The sequence below is a fragment of the Macaca thibetana genome, chromosome 7, assembly GCF_024542745.1.
Source record: "Macaca thibetana thibetana isolate TM-01 chromosome 7, ASM2454274v1, whole genome shotgun sequence".
In the NCBI taxonomy this organism is placed as follows: domain Eukaryota; kingdom Metazoa; phylum Chordata; class Mammalia; order Primates; family Cercopithecidae; genus Macaca; species Macaca thibetana.
Genome location: NC_065584.1, coordinates 90,686,099 through 90,703,511, shown reverse-complemented (window position 1 = coordinate 90,703,511; position 17,413 = coordinate 90,686,099).

The window sequence follows — 17,413 nt, the reverse complement described above, 5'->3', positions numbered from 1 at the left end:
CTGAAGTTCTTATCAGCTTAAGGAGATTTTGGGCCGAGATGATGGGGTTTTCTAAATATACAATCATGTCATCTGCAAACAGGGACAATTTGACTTCTTCTTTTCCTAACTGAATACTTTCTCTTGCCTGATTGCCCTAGCTAGAACTTCCAACACTATGTTGAATAGGAGTGGTGAGAGAGGGCATCCCTGTCTTGTGCCAGTTTTCAAAGGGAAAGCTTCCAGTTTTTGCCCATTCAGTATGATATTGGCTGTGGGTTTGTCATAAATAGCTCTTATTATTTTGAAATACTTTCCATCAATACCGAATTTATTGAGAGTTTTTAGCATGAAGGGCTGTTTAATTTTTTCAAAGGCCTTTTCTGCATCTATTGAGATAATCATGTGGTTTTTGTCTTTGGTTCTGTTTATATGCTGGATTACATTTATTGATTTGCATATGTTGAACCAGCCTTGCATCCCAGGGATGAAACCCACTTGATCATGGTGGATAAGCTTTTTGAGGTGCTGCTGGATTCAGTTTGCTAGCATTTTATTGAGGACTTTTGCATCGATGTTCATCAGGGATATTGGTCTAAAATTCTCTTTTTTTGTTGTATCTCTGTCAGGCTTTGGTATCAGGATGATGTTGGCCTTGTAAAATGACTTAGGGAGGATTCCCTCTTTTTCTATTGATTGGAATAGTTTCAGAAGGAATGGTACCAACTCCTGTTTGTACCTCTGGTAGAATTCGGCTGTGAATCCATCTGGTCCTGGACTTTTTTTGGTTGGTAGGCTATTAATTATTGCCTCAATTTCAGAGCCTGCTATTGGTCTATTCAAGGATTCAACTTCTTCTTTGTTTAGTCTTGGGAGAGTGTAAGTGTCCAGGAAATTATCCATTTCTTCTAGGTTTTCTAGTTTATTTGCGTAGAGGTGTTTATAGTATTCTCTGATGGTAGTTTGTATTTCTGTGGGGTCAGTGGTGATATCCCCTTTATAATTTTTTATTGCATCTATTTGATTCTTCTCTCTTTTCTTCTTTATTAGTCTTGCTAGCGGTCTATCAATTTTGTTGATCTTTTCGAAAAACCAGCTCCTGGATTCATTGATTTTTTGGAGGGTTTTTTGTGTCTCTAGGAGATATAAATCTTTTCAGAGCTAACAACGGCAACATACCTCATTACATATTTTCTTTGATAAATATGAACAAAGCAGAAGATTTGAAAAGTGCCAAGAGATCAAAACTTACAAAGAATTAGACAGACATACACACTAATAAGCCTGCATAACAAAAATAAAATGATTAAAATTTGATATATCATATTTGACTCTTTTTTCTATGATTAATATATACAAAATTATGATATTAATACATATATAATTTTTATGGTATTTTTGAATTACATTTATACCAAAAGACTTTGTCCAGATCATCAGTCTCCAAAAACCATGATATTCATGGTTACTCAAGGCTATATTTGGAGATATGCCATAATTTAATAATTTCCCTACCTGAGAACACTTGCTTCAGATTTTTGTCATTATAAACAATGCCAAAATGAAAATCTTTGCTCATAAACTTTCTTTTGGCTTTGTTTTTCCCTCAGGCTGGATACCTAGAGTGGGATGATGGAATCCAGTGGTTTGCGTTTTCTCAGTGCCATCTGTATAAATTACCAGACTGCTTTCCAATCCAGCAGAGGTGAGAGGACCTATCTCTGAATATTCTGATCTTTGTAACAAAAAGTATGCTAATTTAATTAAAATAGCATCTTGTTCAAATCTGTTTCCCTTTTATTAGTAGTGGAATTAACATTGGGTTCTTCTACTTTTTATTGGTATACATCTTTCATTCATATATTTGTATATCTGTGTTATCTGTGCATATATTCAGTATTTATTAAAACTATTAACCAAATACTACTATTGGAAATGTATCTGGCATAGACAGTTGGGAACTATAGTGAAATGCTTTTAAAAATGCTGCATTTTACTATCTGCCATGAAGAATAATACCACATATTGGTGTATGAAAGGCTCAGAGATGATGCACATTAAATAAACTTGCACGTCATTTAGTAAAAGATACCCAAATACATTTTAATACTCATCCATTTTTCATATAATAACTATTAATATTCTGGTAAGCTAATGTTACATGGAAAGCATATCCTGGAAATTCACTATTAAATATATCTGTTCCTTTTCTAATTTTTGCAAACAGTTTTTCATGCTTGCCTCTTAATTTAATACATATTTTGATTAAGATAATCATGATTATCAATGCTCACACTATTCCACTAGGTGAGTTTTTATATTGTCCTCAAACTTGCTATATTAATCCCAACCCCCATGCCTTATTGTTTCCATTTCTAACATACAAGTGCAAGGGAATGTGGTGTTTAAGTATGAAATTTCTATGGTAAATATAAGCTGTGTGCAAAGTAAGTTATTGGCAAAGAGGACCATGTGAAACCAACCCGACAGTCTCACAGACAGTTTTTTTAATATAAACAGAAATGGAGTATTCTAGTCTTAAAGCTTAAAATTTATATTTGTTTTGTTTGAGTTCCTTCCTCAAGAACTTACTCTCAGGCCTCTCAAAAAGTATCAAAGAACAGAAACTCACCAAATCAGTGCCTCCAATGAGATGCCAGAACCCTCATTCATCATGATCGCTTCTGGACCCCTCCCTAGTTCCCGTTTTCTTACATTTTGTTACATTTCTTTCCCGCTATATAAACCCCTAGTTTTATTCAGTCAGGGAGATGGATTTGAGACTGAGCTCCAGTCCCCTGGGCTGCAGTGCCTGATTAAAGTCTCTTCCCTGGCAATAGTCACTGTCTCAGTGATTGCCTCTCTGTGCAGCAAGCATCAAGACCTAGACGGAACCCTTGGTGTTCTGGTAGCACGTGCATGAACTGAAGAGAAAGATAAATTAAGGATAGTAGAATGAAGCAGACATGAAAAACGTATGGACTCAGAGAAGAAACAACAAAGAGAGAAGCCCCAGCACCATAGGTCTTTATGGCTTTCCATGTCTCCCCTCAGGACTCCATGAAACCCAGCCACATTCCTGACCATGGAAGTCCGTGACATTTCCCAGAATTACTCAAAGCATCCCTCTGAAACTAACCTAATTTAAATGAGTTCCTGTTCTTTGCAATTTAGTGAATTTTGACTAGAACTCTAGTAATACCTCATTTGACTTTGTGGGCCAGAATCTAGCAGAGAAAGATTCAATCTAGGACCAAGGATATGATGACACAGGTATCTTTGGAAGTACAACTGAAAACTAATAAGACTTTCTTCCTTAAACCTTCGGATGTGTTTGTTTCTCCTTTCCTATCCTCCTCTAGCTTTTATTTCTTGTACTATATGTTTTGACATTTTATTATTTTTTATCTTGTACTGTTCATAAATTGTTTTATATCTTAACATATAATACGTTAAAAAATTTAATTCTATACCATTTTGTTTTACTGTCTAATTCATATTTTGTTTCCTCTACTACTTGTAAGCTTTTTGAGCACAGAGAATACATCACACAATCATATTTTTCCATACATGAAATACTCAAAGTTACTTGAATTAATATTTTGCAGTAAAGGTCTAGGGAATTTTCCCACCTTACTAAAATTTCCATTTTCCACCTAAAAAAATCTGGTAATGATTCTGCCTTCCATTAAATGCTTTGAAATACATGTAGAATGTTATGTGTGAAAAATACTGTCTAGGAAGTTATTGTTATGAAGCAGAACATATATAAAATAAATGAATACATGCCATCATCCTCCTTTGCACAACTTTTTTGTCACTGTTCTCTGCTTGGTGCAGTCATATATTCTTCCAAGGTGAAAGGCCTTGAGAAAGGAAAATAGTAGCATAGGACAAAACTATATTTCAAGGAAGCTTGACTTGTGTCATTTATTTATTGGCGACAGAGTTGCACTCTGTTGCCCAGGCGGGAGGGCAGCGGCATGTTCACTACAACCTTTTCCTCCCAGGCTCAAGTGATCATGCTACCTTAGCCTCCCAAGTAGCTGGGACAGCAGAGTGCCACCTGCCCAGCTATTATCTTTAAATTTATTTTATTTTATTTTATTTTACTTTATTTTTGAGATAGAGTCTTGGTCTGTTGCCCAGGTTTGAGTGCAGTGGTGCGATTTCGGCTCACTGCAACCTCCGCCTCCCAGGTTCAAGCAATTCTCCTGCCTCAGCCTCCTGAGTAGCTTGGGCTGAAGGCACATGCCACCATGCCCAGCTAATTTTTGTACTTTTAGTAGAGATGGGGCTTCATCATGTTGACCAGGATGGTCTTGATTTCTTGACCTCGTGATCCGCCGGCCTCGGCCTCCCAAAGTGCTGGGATTACAGGCATGAGCCACCACACCCAGCCTAAAACTTTTTATAGAGACGAGATCTCACCATATTGCCCAGGCTGGTCTTGAACTCATGGGCTCAAGTGATCTTCTCACTTCAGCCTCCCAAAGTGTTGGGATTACAGGCATGAGCCACCTCACCAGGTCTATTTCTGTCATTTAGTATCAGTGCCCAAGTAGCATTGGAGAAAAAGGCTTTGTTAGAAGAAAATTCACACCCTTAGTTAGGTTTTTGAATTGCACATCTAACTTGTGTAAAAGTTTTATAATAATATAAACAGTTCCAACCTTAAATATTCTCCAAAGACTGAAAAAGTGAGCCGAGATCGCGCCACTGCACTCCAGCCTGGACAACCGAGCGAGACTCCATCCCCCCCCCCAAAAAAAAAAAAAAAAGGTAGATAAAAGCTTATAGAATAAGAATGCAACAAAAAAAAATTGTGTACAACTGTACAATGTGTTTTAAGCTACATTTACTATAGAAGAGTCAAAATGTTAAAGCAAAATTATGAAGTAAAAAATTACAGGAAGCTAAGGTAAATTTATTATTAAAGAAAAAAATATTTTCAATAATTGTAGGGTATTCTAAGTGTACAGTATTTATAAAGTCTACAGTAGTATACAGTAATGTTCTAGGCCTTTACGTTCACTCACCACTCACTGACTCACCCACAACAACGTTTTGGCCTGAAAACTCCATTCATGGTAATTTCCCTATAAGGTGTACCCTTTTTTTTTTTTTTTTTTAAATCTTTTACACTGTATTTTTGCAGTATCTTCTCTATGTTTAGAGACACAAATACTTACCATAGGGTTATAATTGCCTACACTATTCAGTACAGTAACATGCCATACGAGTTTGTAGCCTGAGGACAAAAGGCTCCACCATGTAGCCTTAGGTGGGGAGTGGGTTATACATCTATGTTGGTGTAAGTATGCTCATGATGTTCACATAATTATGAAATCACAGAAACATGCATTTCTCACAATGTATCTGATATGGTTGGGTTGTGTCCTCACCCACATCTCACCTTGAATTGTAATAATCTCCACACATCAAAGGCAGGGCCAGGTGGAGATAATTGAGTCATGGGGGCAGTTTCCCCCATACTGTTCTTGTGATAGTGAATAAATCTCAGGAGATATGATGGTTTTATAAATGGGAGTTCTCCTGCATAAGCTTCTCTTGCCTGCTGCCATGTAAGATGTGCCTTTGCCTTCTGCCATGATTGTGAGGCCTCCCCAAGCATGTGGAACTATGGGTCTATTGAACCTGTTTCCTTTATAAATTATTCAGTCTCAGGTATATCTTTATTAGCAGTGTGAGAATCTTTGTTAGCAGGTATATCTTTATTAGCAGCATAATACAGTATCCCCATTATTAAGCAAAGCATAACTATAGTTACTCATTCTTTCGTCCTACTGAATTAGAATATTCTTGAGGATGAGAACTGTTTGTTCTTGTTTTATTGATTAATTATTCACTCACTTGGCAGTTCTAGTTTAAGTGCAATACAATAGTGGGTAAAAGTGTACCTGACTTCCACTCTAATGGAAGTTATAACTTAGAAATAGAGACATTTATCAAGTATTCATTCAAATTGATGCATAAACCACATTTTAATTATATAAAAAGTGATATTTCAGGAAAAATAAACCTGGTGAAAACTGGAAAGAAGAATGTTGTTAAGGAACCTTTTACTCTACCAGCAATGTTGGAAAAGAGGTAAGTCGCTTATGGATTTCGAGCTTAATCCTAACTTCAACAAGAAGTAGTTAGGTAATAGAAAAATAAGAGAATGGATAAGTTAATTTTTTAGGAGTTTCTTCTGGCTGCCTAATGGAAAAAAACAAAATAGGGGTGAGTGGGAAGCAAAACAGTTCCTAGGAGGATAATTAACTGGTCATTTGAGTAATTCAAAAGAGAGATGTTGTTTGATTAAAACAGAATGGTGGTTGTGGACATGTGGATACAAGACAAATTTGAAATGTATTTTTGAAAGAAAACAATGAGACTCGTTAGTGGAAAGAATATGGGGCAGTGTGTCAGGCACAATCTGCTACACACCCAACATCAGAGTATCTTTTTATACTTAGCTTCCCAACATCAGCTAGGTATAAAAAATCCACTTGTCTTCAACGCCCTTCTTCTCTTTCAATAGATTTTTTTTTTTTTTTTTCCAGCTAATGAGAGTTTAGTAGATCTTAGAAAGGAAATGATCCCCTGTCTCAGTTGCAAGGGATGAACTATGATTGTCTAATTGAACAGTGCCATGGCAATTGAATTCTTTTGGTCTGTGGTTGATCCAGAGTGGTCACCCAGCCTAATTCTGGAAAGGCGGATGTAAGCAAGTGAAAGCTCAGTAGGGTTTCTCTGAAGGTTTTTGCTTTCCAAATAGAAAGTGACAAACTCACCTGGCACGACTCTTCCCCTTTTTGTCCATACATGTTTGTTAGTTTCCCATTGCTGCTATAACAAATTAATACAAGCTTGGTGTCTTAAAATACAAAAATTAGTGATCTTACAGTTCTGGAGGTCAGAAGCCTGAAGTAGAACCCATTGAGTGAAATCATCTGGATGTTCCAGGGGAGAACCTGTTCCTTTGCCTTTTCCAACTTCAAGAGGCCACTTATGTGCCTTGGCTCATGATACCCTTCCATCTTTAAAACCAGCAATTGCTAGGTGAGTCTTTCTCACTCCACATCATTCTGCTTCCATGGCCACACCTCCCTATGTGAATCTCCTGGCTCACTGGACTCCTATGGTTCCATTGAACTCACCCAGATAAGACAGCTTAATCCCTTCATTTCAAGATCCTTAATTTAATCACATCTGCAGAGTACATCTGCAATGTAAGGCAACACATTCACAGGTCTGGGAATGAGGACTTGGGAGTCAACTCTGGGGAGGGGCATTTCCTACCTACCACAGTGTTTTTTAGTCATCAAATGTAAACATGAGGCCTGGGATCATCTGTCATCTTGTGACGCTGAGACAACTAACGTGAAAGACCATTCCAAAATGCAAATACTATCATTTACCTGGCCATGGAGCTGTTGTAGATGTATAACTCGGGACTTCTTATATGACATAGGTAAACTCTCTATTGTCCAGTCTTCTTAAACTTGGGTTTTCTTTTTCTTGGAGCCATCCACAGTAAGGAAATGTGTTTTATGTTATGACCCAATAGAGAGCCATAATCCTTGTTTGAAAAACACTGTCCTAAGAATAAAGATTATTTAAGCTTTTTACTTTCACTTTTTTTTGTTTTCTGCACATTGTACTGCATTTTATTTGAGCTATCTAAACAAGGCAATATTCACATTTAAATTGCTTGTTAAAAAGACCTCTCAGCACTGAGCTCCATATAAACCTTAGCACCATCTGATATTAGTCAGCTACTGTTTCCTAAAATCCCCCTACTGTTTGTATTGAAGATTCTGTTTCACTCTGCTATTTCTACTTTGTAGTCTTTTTTTTTTTAATTTTTTTTATTTTTGTAGAGATGGAGACTAGCCCGGGCTGGTCTCAAACTCCTGACCTCAAGTGATCCTCCCAACAACACCTCCTAAAGCGCTGGGCTTACAGGCATGAACCACCATGCCTGACCCACTTTGTATTCTTTCTGATGATTATCCTTCATCCTGCTGTCTTCTAACTGTAGTTCCCTCAAGGTATTTTACTTTTAAGATTTTTGACCAGGACCTATACTGAGAAATGCATTTTACATCAGAAGTTACCACACACATAGGGCTAATGTTTGGTTTTCAGCTATATTTTTGCAATTAGATTTTCTCTGAAAAAATAACTGTTATGTGGATAAAACAACTAAATTCCTATCAGATGTCAACCCCTTTGTGTGCTAGAGCCCACTGCCTTGCATTGTTTGAGGATTTGTTTATTTTGGACAATTATTCAATCTCTTTCCTGCATCATTAATTTCTTCTACAGGATTATGCTCTAAATTTCATTCTGTTGCACTCATGGAAAGAAGAAACTGGAGATGGAGGAGAGGGAGGAGGGGGAACTATGTCTGCAGCTCTACTCTAGTTCTCTGCTACCTTTAAAAGTAAAACTTATGGAAAGAGCCATCTATAGTCGCATTCTCTACTTCATCACCTGAGTTCCCTCCTCAGACCACTCTAATTGAGCTTTCATTGTCACTGCCTTTATGAACTTTTGTTAAGCTACATGCAGTAAAATCCAAAGGTAACTCTTCTGTTCTTGTCCAAAATGTCTTAGAAGTGTTCAGTGAAGTTTATTGCTTGCTTCTATGATGAAGGCTTTCTTCTCCTGGTTTCAGAAACCTCATCCTCTCCTTGCGTCTCCTTAGTCACTGAAACTCTCTTACTGGCTCCTCGGCCCAATCATGGTATGCCCCTGGGGCCTTTCCTGGGCCTGTACTCTTTTCTATATAGGGATAAAGCATTTTAAACCCATCTAATCCCTGGGCTTTAACCAGTATCTGTATAAATAGGACTTTCAATTCTATATGTCTCATTCTGAACTCTTTTGGAACTATGATTTGTGTAATCAAATACAGACTTGATATCTCCACATAATATAGAATATTGGAGGTACAGATTGCTTAATGATGATCTTCTTTGTCCACTTCATTTCCTGAAACTGAAATGTAGAGAGGTTGAATAACTTAACCAATTTCATGTTGCTAGTCAGAGGCGAAGCAGATATGCCTTCAACCAAAATTCAATCTGATTTTTACACTTTTATCTTTTCTCTCACTGCTGGTAGGTTTCACTGAACTGACAGAGATTTATATATTCCCCAATCTGATTATATTCCTGTTTATTGATTCAAAATTACCACTGCAATATTAAGTTGCGCTCTTTAAATTATCCCATCAAATAGTGATTGTTTATTCAGGCTTGCTGAGAGTCCAGATTATTTATGTAAATTTCAAAATCCCAAAGACTCAAATCTGATTTCCAAAAATATTTGACTTTAAGAGTATAGTTTCTTCAACTGAACTGTCTTTATTTACAAGTCTTTTAAGGATGAAGAGAAATTCCAGGTTTTGACACTCAGCTTTTGTTAAAAAATGAATTTCCCACATAATATTTTTTCTCAACTGGGTCTTCATGCAATAATGTTAATTATCAAGATAAACAATCCAAAATGAGATTATAGGTAAACATCAAAATACTGAACAAATTCTCCATGATCATGGGGATGACTCAATTAAAGCAAATTGCAGCTAAATGCAGGGCAGCAATAAGGGAAACAGGGCAATAAGGAGATAAATTATCTGTATCAACAACAAAGTTCCAAAGCCAAAATATTAAGAGAAGTACAAATGATCTGGCTTTGGAAAATAAAACAAATGCCAACAATTTGGTATTACAGTGATCATGAATGCCAGGTACTTTGAATACATAGCATTTTGCATGCCAGATAGTTTACAGGGCAACAACAGTTACAGCAATGGAGGCTGTACAGTGAATGACTGCTGGTTTTGTTTTCCCCTATAACAACATACCACTACAGTAACTCTGCATGCTTTCATCTCAGCAACCTCTAGAGGTCCTTTATTACAAGGTATCAGAGCACTAAAAAGATTTCTGGGACTTCATTGAGTTTAAAAAACGGATGCATATGCCTATTTTTGTAATTGTTAACAGATACTTTTTTACATGGGGCAGGTTTTGGCTACAGCTACTTTTATTATTAAAACACAAGATTTTCAAGGAAGAAACCTAATGCCCTCATTTTATGTTATCAGTTTCGGAAAGAAATAACAATTAAGCGTCAGTCAATTGCCTTCACTTAGGAGAGGGAAGAAGAAAGCATAGCCCTCAGACAGACTGGGAGGCAGGAGAGAATTATGCAAAACAGGAGGTTTACTAAGGTCCTACAGATACATGCCTGGGTTCTTCTAAAAATACCTTCACCCACTCTCAGATATTGGGCTTAGGACTGTAAAGTATTGAGCTCAGTTCTTGTGGCAACAGGACATAAGATTCTAAACAGTTTTGGTTTGAAATGGACTAAGGTTATGTGGAATTGCTTTAACAAGGGATGCGAACAAGTTATTCTTCACTGCCAACCCTTTGCCTCCACTTTTGCTTCCTAAGATGTAAAGCCATGGTTTCCTGAAATGATTTGTTGCATAGGTGTGCCTAAATATTGTGGAACACAACAGCATTTGCTCGTTATTAAATGTGTCAGATTCACTATCTTCAGCTGTTTATTTTCAATGCTAAATTTGTTCCTGTGTCCTTGCCTCCACAGTTTGTGAGTATAATTCCTGGTTACAATTTACTAGTTAAAAATAGAGTTAGCTGGGCGCGGTGGCTCACACCTGTAATCCCAGCACTTTGGGAGGCCGAGGCGGGTGGATCATGAAATCAGGAGATCGAGACCATCCTGGCTAACACGGTGAAACCCTGTCTCTACTAAAAATACAAAAAATTAGCCAGGCATGGTGGCAGGCACCTGTAGTCCCAGCTATTTGGGAGGCTGAGGCAGGAGAATGGTGTGAACCCGGGAGATAGAGCTTGTAGTGAGCCAAGATCTCACCACTGCACTCCAGCCTGGGCAACAGAGCGAGACTCCATCTGAAAAAAAAAAAAAAAAAAAGAAAAAAGAAAAAAGTTACAGGAAGCACTAATTGTACTATTTTTAGTACAATTAGAAAGACGTTGTACTCATTTCCTTCACACTCAAAAAGAAAATTGGTTTTATGATTTTGTGGCAAGGCTTGATCTAAGGACGGAATATAACTTTTCTGTTATCACTGTATATTAGTGTTCTAACCTCAGCAGATATTTTTCTGAATATATTTGAATAATTTCTTATACTCTTCCTGTCTTCTTCATTTTGTTAAAATAGATCAAGCCCAAGTATATTTGGGTTGTCTACCAATTCCAGTAGAGAATCTTGACTTGGAATTAGGTTACTTTGAAATATTTTCCAAAGTAACTCAATTTTACAGAATCAAACTGTACTTGTAGTTCATTTTATAGCTATGGAGAATATATATTTCTAATTTCTACTTTAGAGGGTTTTTTTTTTTAACCATCACAACTAGGAATTTTAATCCTTTGTCTGAAAAATTATACCATACATATTTCCCTCAGCACCATTTGGTATGAAGTACTGCCCATTAGAAGCAAGCTGAACATTTTGAATATATATTCATCTCATATGGGATGACCTTGCTCAGTAGGTCATAATTTGAAGATCTATTACAACTGTGATTAATAGGACTCCTCCCGACCAGTATCTGAAATAAATGCAAATGGCCACCATAACACAATTATTTGGTTTTCATTTTAAAGTCTTTCTACTTAGAAACTAAGTATACATAGAAATTACACATCTCAGTCTGGCTGACAGACTCTCAGATGGGTGGGCCTATTACAATCTATGCAAACAGGAAGACCAGGTCACTCATTAAACCATGGTCCATACAAATGGTGCAATGGGTTTTGTCGCAAGGACTGATGGCTAGATAATTTGACAAAAAGGCAGAGAAGAATTGTGAAATAACAAAACAAAACAAAACAAAAAACAGATCAATGGCTATATAATTTGAAAGCATCACGTATCCTAGAAAGAAACAGTTTATGCTGTTATTTAGAATAATTACCATTTTCAATTAGCTGACGTTTCACATAGCTTTGGGACTATAGCAAGGAAATAACCCTCAACATCTAATCTCAGCCCTGCCTTTTGTCAGTGATCTCCTGATATTGCTTCAAAGGCAAATCCAATACTTTGTGAGCAATGGCTTTCTTTGTCATAAATAGCAAGTAGTGTGTAGAGTTCAAAGGAAGTTCAAGTGATATACACACTAAGGCAAATATCTCGTGTTAAAATTTCCCTGAGTATATGAATATTTTTTTCCTGGCTATTTCCTTAATGAGTATATACTTTTAATGCAATAGAGCAGTAATTTTATTGTATTATGATGACACTATAAAAACATAAAGGAGTTAAAAGTTCCAATGCAGATTTCTATCCCATCAGTGTCCATACAATTTACATAACTTTTTAAAGCTAAATTATAAAACTTAAGTATTCACATCATTTTATGATACTGTTTGAAATTTGAATGTATAGTACGATACATAGTTTAAAATAAATTAGCCATTTCCTATTTGAAAAATAAAATCCTCAATCTGTAAGAGAACACATAATAATACTGATGAGAATCATTTGTTTTGAAATGCTTATTTGGTCAGCACACCAGACCATTAGTCCAAAAGCACAGGATTAAGTCTTGTCTATTCAGTGGCCCATGCCATACGTACTTAGTCACGTGGTCCTCTGCCTGGTAGAAGACTTCAATCACTACACTGGAGCTGAAGAGAAACAGTGTGATTGAACATAAATAAAACATTGCAACCCATAAGTCCTGAAACATAAAACTCAAAGTCTGCATCTTATTGGTGACTGGTTAGTTGTATCATCTCTGTTGGGCATTGAGGTACTAGTGATAATTAAAACTATAAACTTGCAAAAATATTATAAATGCATTAGACCTAATAAAGATCTAGACAATGGATGAAAATATGTGGTTTGTGCTGTCCAGAACACAATCCTTGGAATCTAGTTGTGAGATGCTGCTCTATTCCTCTTAATAATTTTTAGAAATATCATCAATATCTGTTTTTGACAATTTTTATTAAAGGGGCAAATGGTCATTAATGTTTTAGATCAGTTTTTCCATTAGATACCAGACAGAATCATCTAGGTACGAAAAGTCAATCATAAATAAGGTACTATTCAGTTAAACTGCTTTGATCACACAAAGAATCATGCTATTAGTTTGCATATTTCTTAAGATTTTAATTTCACGCTCTTCAGTGTGACAATTATATTGTCAGTTAAGTATGTCATTAGCAAAACTGGGAACCCTCAGACATAACGTTTCCATACAAGTCAAAATTAATACTGAGCTGATGTCTAAAATGCTTACACTTACAAGATTTATCTTACTATAGCTCAGTGCATTCTACTTTTTTGTCACTCTATATATTCATATACAAATGAGCAACAAAATAAAGTCATTTAAAGACAAAGAATTAAGTGTCTGTTAAACTTCTTAGGTGTTGTAAAGTATTCATCTATTGACCCTGCTCTCCTAGGCTCTGAACAAGTTGTTCTATTTGGGCAACTGGCAAGAGGTATTTGGATCTCCTGAATAGAATGCCCTAAGATATTCATAGGCCTTTCATAAGAAGAAAGGGTCTCAACACTTATTGAAACACTGCACATGAGCTAAGTTATGTATGTTATCTTATTTAATCTTCGTAACAACCTTACTAGCCTGAAATTTCCAGCAGACCAGGAGTAGCATTGGTTTTGCTCTACATTGTATCTTAAAGCAGCCAGCAAAATGGAAAGAGAACAAACTCCCAATAAATATTCCTAGAAAGAGAAGGGGATAGAAGTGAAAGGAAAGATAAGATGATATTATTGTACTCATTTTAAGGATGGAAAATCTAAAATAAATACAGAAGGAGTAATATGTCCAAGATCACACAGGAGGAAGTTATGGACCTAGCATTTCGTTCCTGATCTTTCAGAATCCCAAACCCATGGTTTCTGTACAAAATATGCTTCCAGTCATATATGTACCTTCATTTGCATTTTAAAAACAATACTTTATTCAAGCTAGCCACCAGCTAAGAGGGTCCCAATTATCTGGAATCTAAGTCCAAAGGAACACAATGATTGAACAGACGTGCTGTCAATATTTCTGCATCACTCACTTTCTGTAAAAACAGAACCACCTATTGTGGCAAGTCTGGGAACAGGTGAGCACTTATTTCACCCTCCAGCTCCATATTTTGAGTCTCATTGTGAATCAAGCATGCAAATGCCTGAACTTCTTTACTGTGATCTAACACATAGATATTCACGGAAATCTTCAGAAAAGTAATTTTTTGAATAAATAACTTTTTTTAATGAAGTGATATTTGAGCACTCTGGAGCACCATACAAATATAGGACAGACCGAAGGAATATATGCAGCTTAATTTGAGTTAGCATTTTTTGAAATTTTATATTGCAAAAGTATACACATTTACTGTTGTGAAATTAGAAGGAATTGACAGGCAAGGAGGGCGGTCTACAAAACACTCCATAGATCCACCATACTGAGACAATGCTTAATGCTTTGATGGATTTATTTATTTTATAGTTTCTATGCATATGCATGATTGTATACATACATGTGCATGGTTAAGTAGAAATGGTTCTCCTTGGTGTTCTGTTTATCCACTTATTGTTGTGAAGTAAATCCCCAAAGAGTACATTTGCTTTGCCCGAGGGAGTCTTTTGCTACATGCTGCTGTACATAATGAAAACTAAAAAAAGGGCTAACTTTTCAGCCTTGTGACCTTGTGGTGATTCAAACAGAGGCTTCATGGAAGGCAGATTCAGAAATGAACTTGGTGTGTGTGGGTGGTTATGCTTGGCATTATTGTTTGTGATAGTATGATAGGGACGATTTCAGAGTCCGCCAACTGGGAACTGGTTAAGTAAAGTGTGGTACATCCAAACGATGCATGCTGTGCAGCTGAAAAGAAGAAAGAGGAAGACCTCTGTAGTCAGGTAGAAGAATTTGGACCTATTGTGTGTGTTTTTTTAAAGGGAGAAGGAATGGTATTGTATGTGTGGTATGCTAATTTTTGTGTTGAGAGAGAAGAGTAGAATAAGAATATACATGTGTAATTTGCAAAGATACATTCTGAATGATATATAAGAAATGAATTAAAAGTATTTGGCTGTGGAAGGAGAATAAGACTGTGAAGGGGATTTTGCCCCATACTTTTATGGATAGTTATGTTTAAAACATTTCTGGACTATATATTTGTACACATGACCCTTTAAAAAGTAAGTGAATGAAGGAATGAAGTAGGATTATGAGAAAGAGATAAGAAAAAAGGATCTAAGGGGCTGCCCATCTTTTTAGTGCCCAGTGAATATTAATACATAACAATAGCAGCAAATATTGGAAGAGTAGCCCCAGGAGGGTGGTAGGGAGTCAGCCTTCCCTTTGTCTTTTCCTCAATTTCATATATTAAAAAATATATATACATACACACACACACACACACATATATACATACACACACATATATATATTCCGAGAACATTAAAAGAATTTGAAACAAAAATGTCTCCAGATCTCTTAAAATAAAGGGAAGATGGGACAACTTTATGTAGTGCACTTCCCAAAAATGGACTGGTTTCCCTTAAGAGACAGGGATTCTAGCCTACATGGGATACATATGGGAGAAAAACCAAGAAAAAGAAAAGAGATTTAAATATAAATAAATGAAAATAACACTTCTCCATGGTTATAAAGGAAATCACATTCTTTTTGTAATTCTTTGGATGACAAATATTAAGAAAAATCTTTAATTTGCCACTCAAAACATTCTGGTTTGTTGCTTTTTATACTTTTTTATGCATGTAAACATTTTAAAAAGTAGAATCATAATAGATAGCCTTTTGTCACTATATTTTGGACATATTTCTGTGGCAGTAAATATATCCTGGCATCATCATTTTTAATAGCTGGATGTATATTAATTCCTTTCCTTTTTTTCCTTTCTTTTCTTTTTCCTTTCCTTCCTTTCCTTCCTTTGTTTCCTTCTTTTCTCTCCTTTTCCTTCCTTCCTTCCTTCTTTGTTTCCTTTCTTTTCCTTTTCCCGTTCCTTCCTTCCTTCCTTCCTTCCTTCCTTCCTTCCTTCCTTCTTTCCTTCCTTCTTCCTTTCCTTTCTTTTCGTTTTCCCCTTCCTTCCCTCCTTCCTTCCTTCCTTCCTTCCTTCCTTCCTTCCTTCCTTCCTTCCTTCCTTCTTTCCTTCCTTCCTTCCTTCCTTCCCTCCCTTCCTCCTTCCCTCTCTCCCTCCTTCCCTCTCTCCCTCCTTCCCTTCCTTCCTTCTTTTTTTCTCTCTCCAAATGCCGAAGTCACATTTCACTTAATTTTTGTCCTGCCAAACTTGAAAGTGTTTTAACTTAGTGATTTTAGTGTAAACAGGAGCAGGAGAGAATATAATTATCTAGGTCTTGTTCTGTCACCCAGGCTGGAGTGCAGTGCCGTAATAGCTACTGCAGCCTCAAATTCCTGGGCAGAAGCAATTTTCCCACCTCAACCTGCCAAGTAGCTAGGACTACAGGTGTGTGTCACCACACCCAGCTATTTTTAAAATTTTTTTGTAAGGATGTGAATTTCTTATGCTGCCTAGGCTTGTCTTGAACTCCTGACCTCAAGTAATCCTCCCACCTTGGCTTGTCAAAGTCCTGGGATTACAGGTGTGAACTACTGCTCCCAGCCGAGAGTTTAGTTTTGTTTGCTAGTGGTGTTCTTGGTATCTTTTCTTATTTGAGGCTTTGGTGCTAGTGCTGAAGCATTACACTCACCATCCAAGGTTTACAGGACTTTTGTTTTAATATGGAACAGATGGAACTGTTTAGTTCTGCATCTTTGCAGGTATACAAAATGTGCCTACCAGGACTCTGCCTATATCCATTGAAAGCAAGAAGTAATACAGTAAAACTTTGCCTGGCTAGAGGCTTCAAAGGAATGGAGTGTTCTGGTTGAATTCTATTAACTTGGAAGTATGAAGGTGAAAAAATTCAGAACTTAAATTTCCTTTGAATGCAATTTGAAAATATAGCCAATGATTCCACTTTTCTTCTCTAGTAAGTTTGGACATTCTGATCTACTTGGTGGTTTATTATAGAACTCCTAGTGTGCCTGAGACTTATTGTGAAGATACTTTTTTAAAACTTTAGCAGTAAGAGGATGTAAATGGTTTTGTGTGAGATCAAGCTGGATAAGAACTGATACCTATAAATATACTTTTTAGAGTAAACCTCTGATTATCACTTGTTTTCTTATTGAACTCATAAATATAAAACACATTGGATGGAGGGTGGGAGTAGGAAGGAGAGTTATGTGTTATGTATTTTAATTGCATGTCATTGTTTCATATCAAACAGAACATATAGTATCCCTGGCTTTGGGCCTCCAGAAGGAAACACATTTTTCTACCTGCTGTATGGCAGAGGT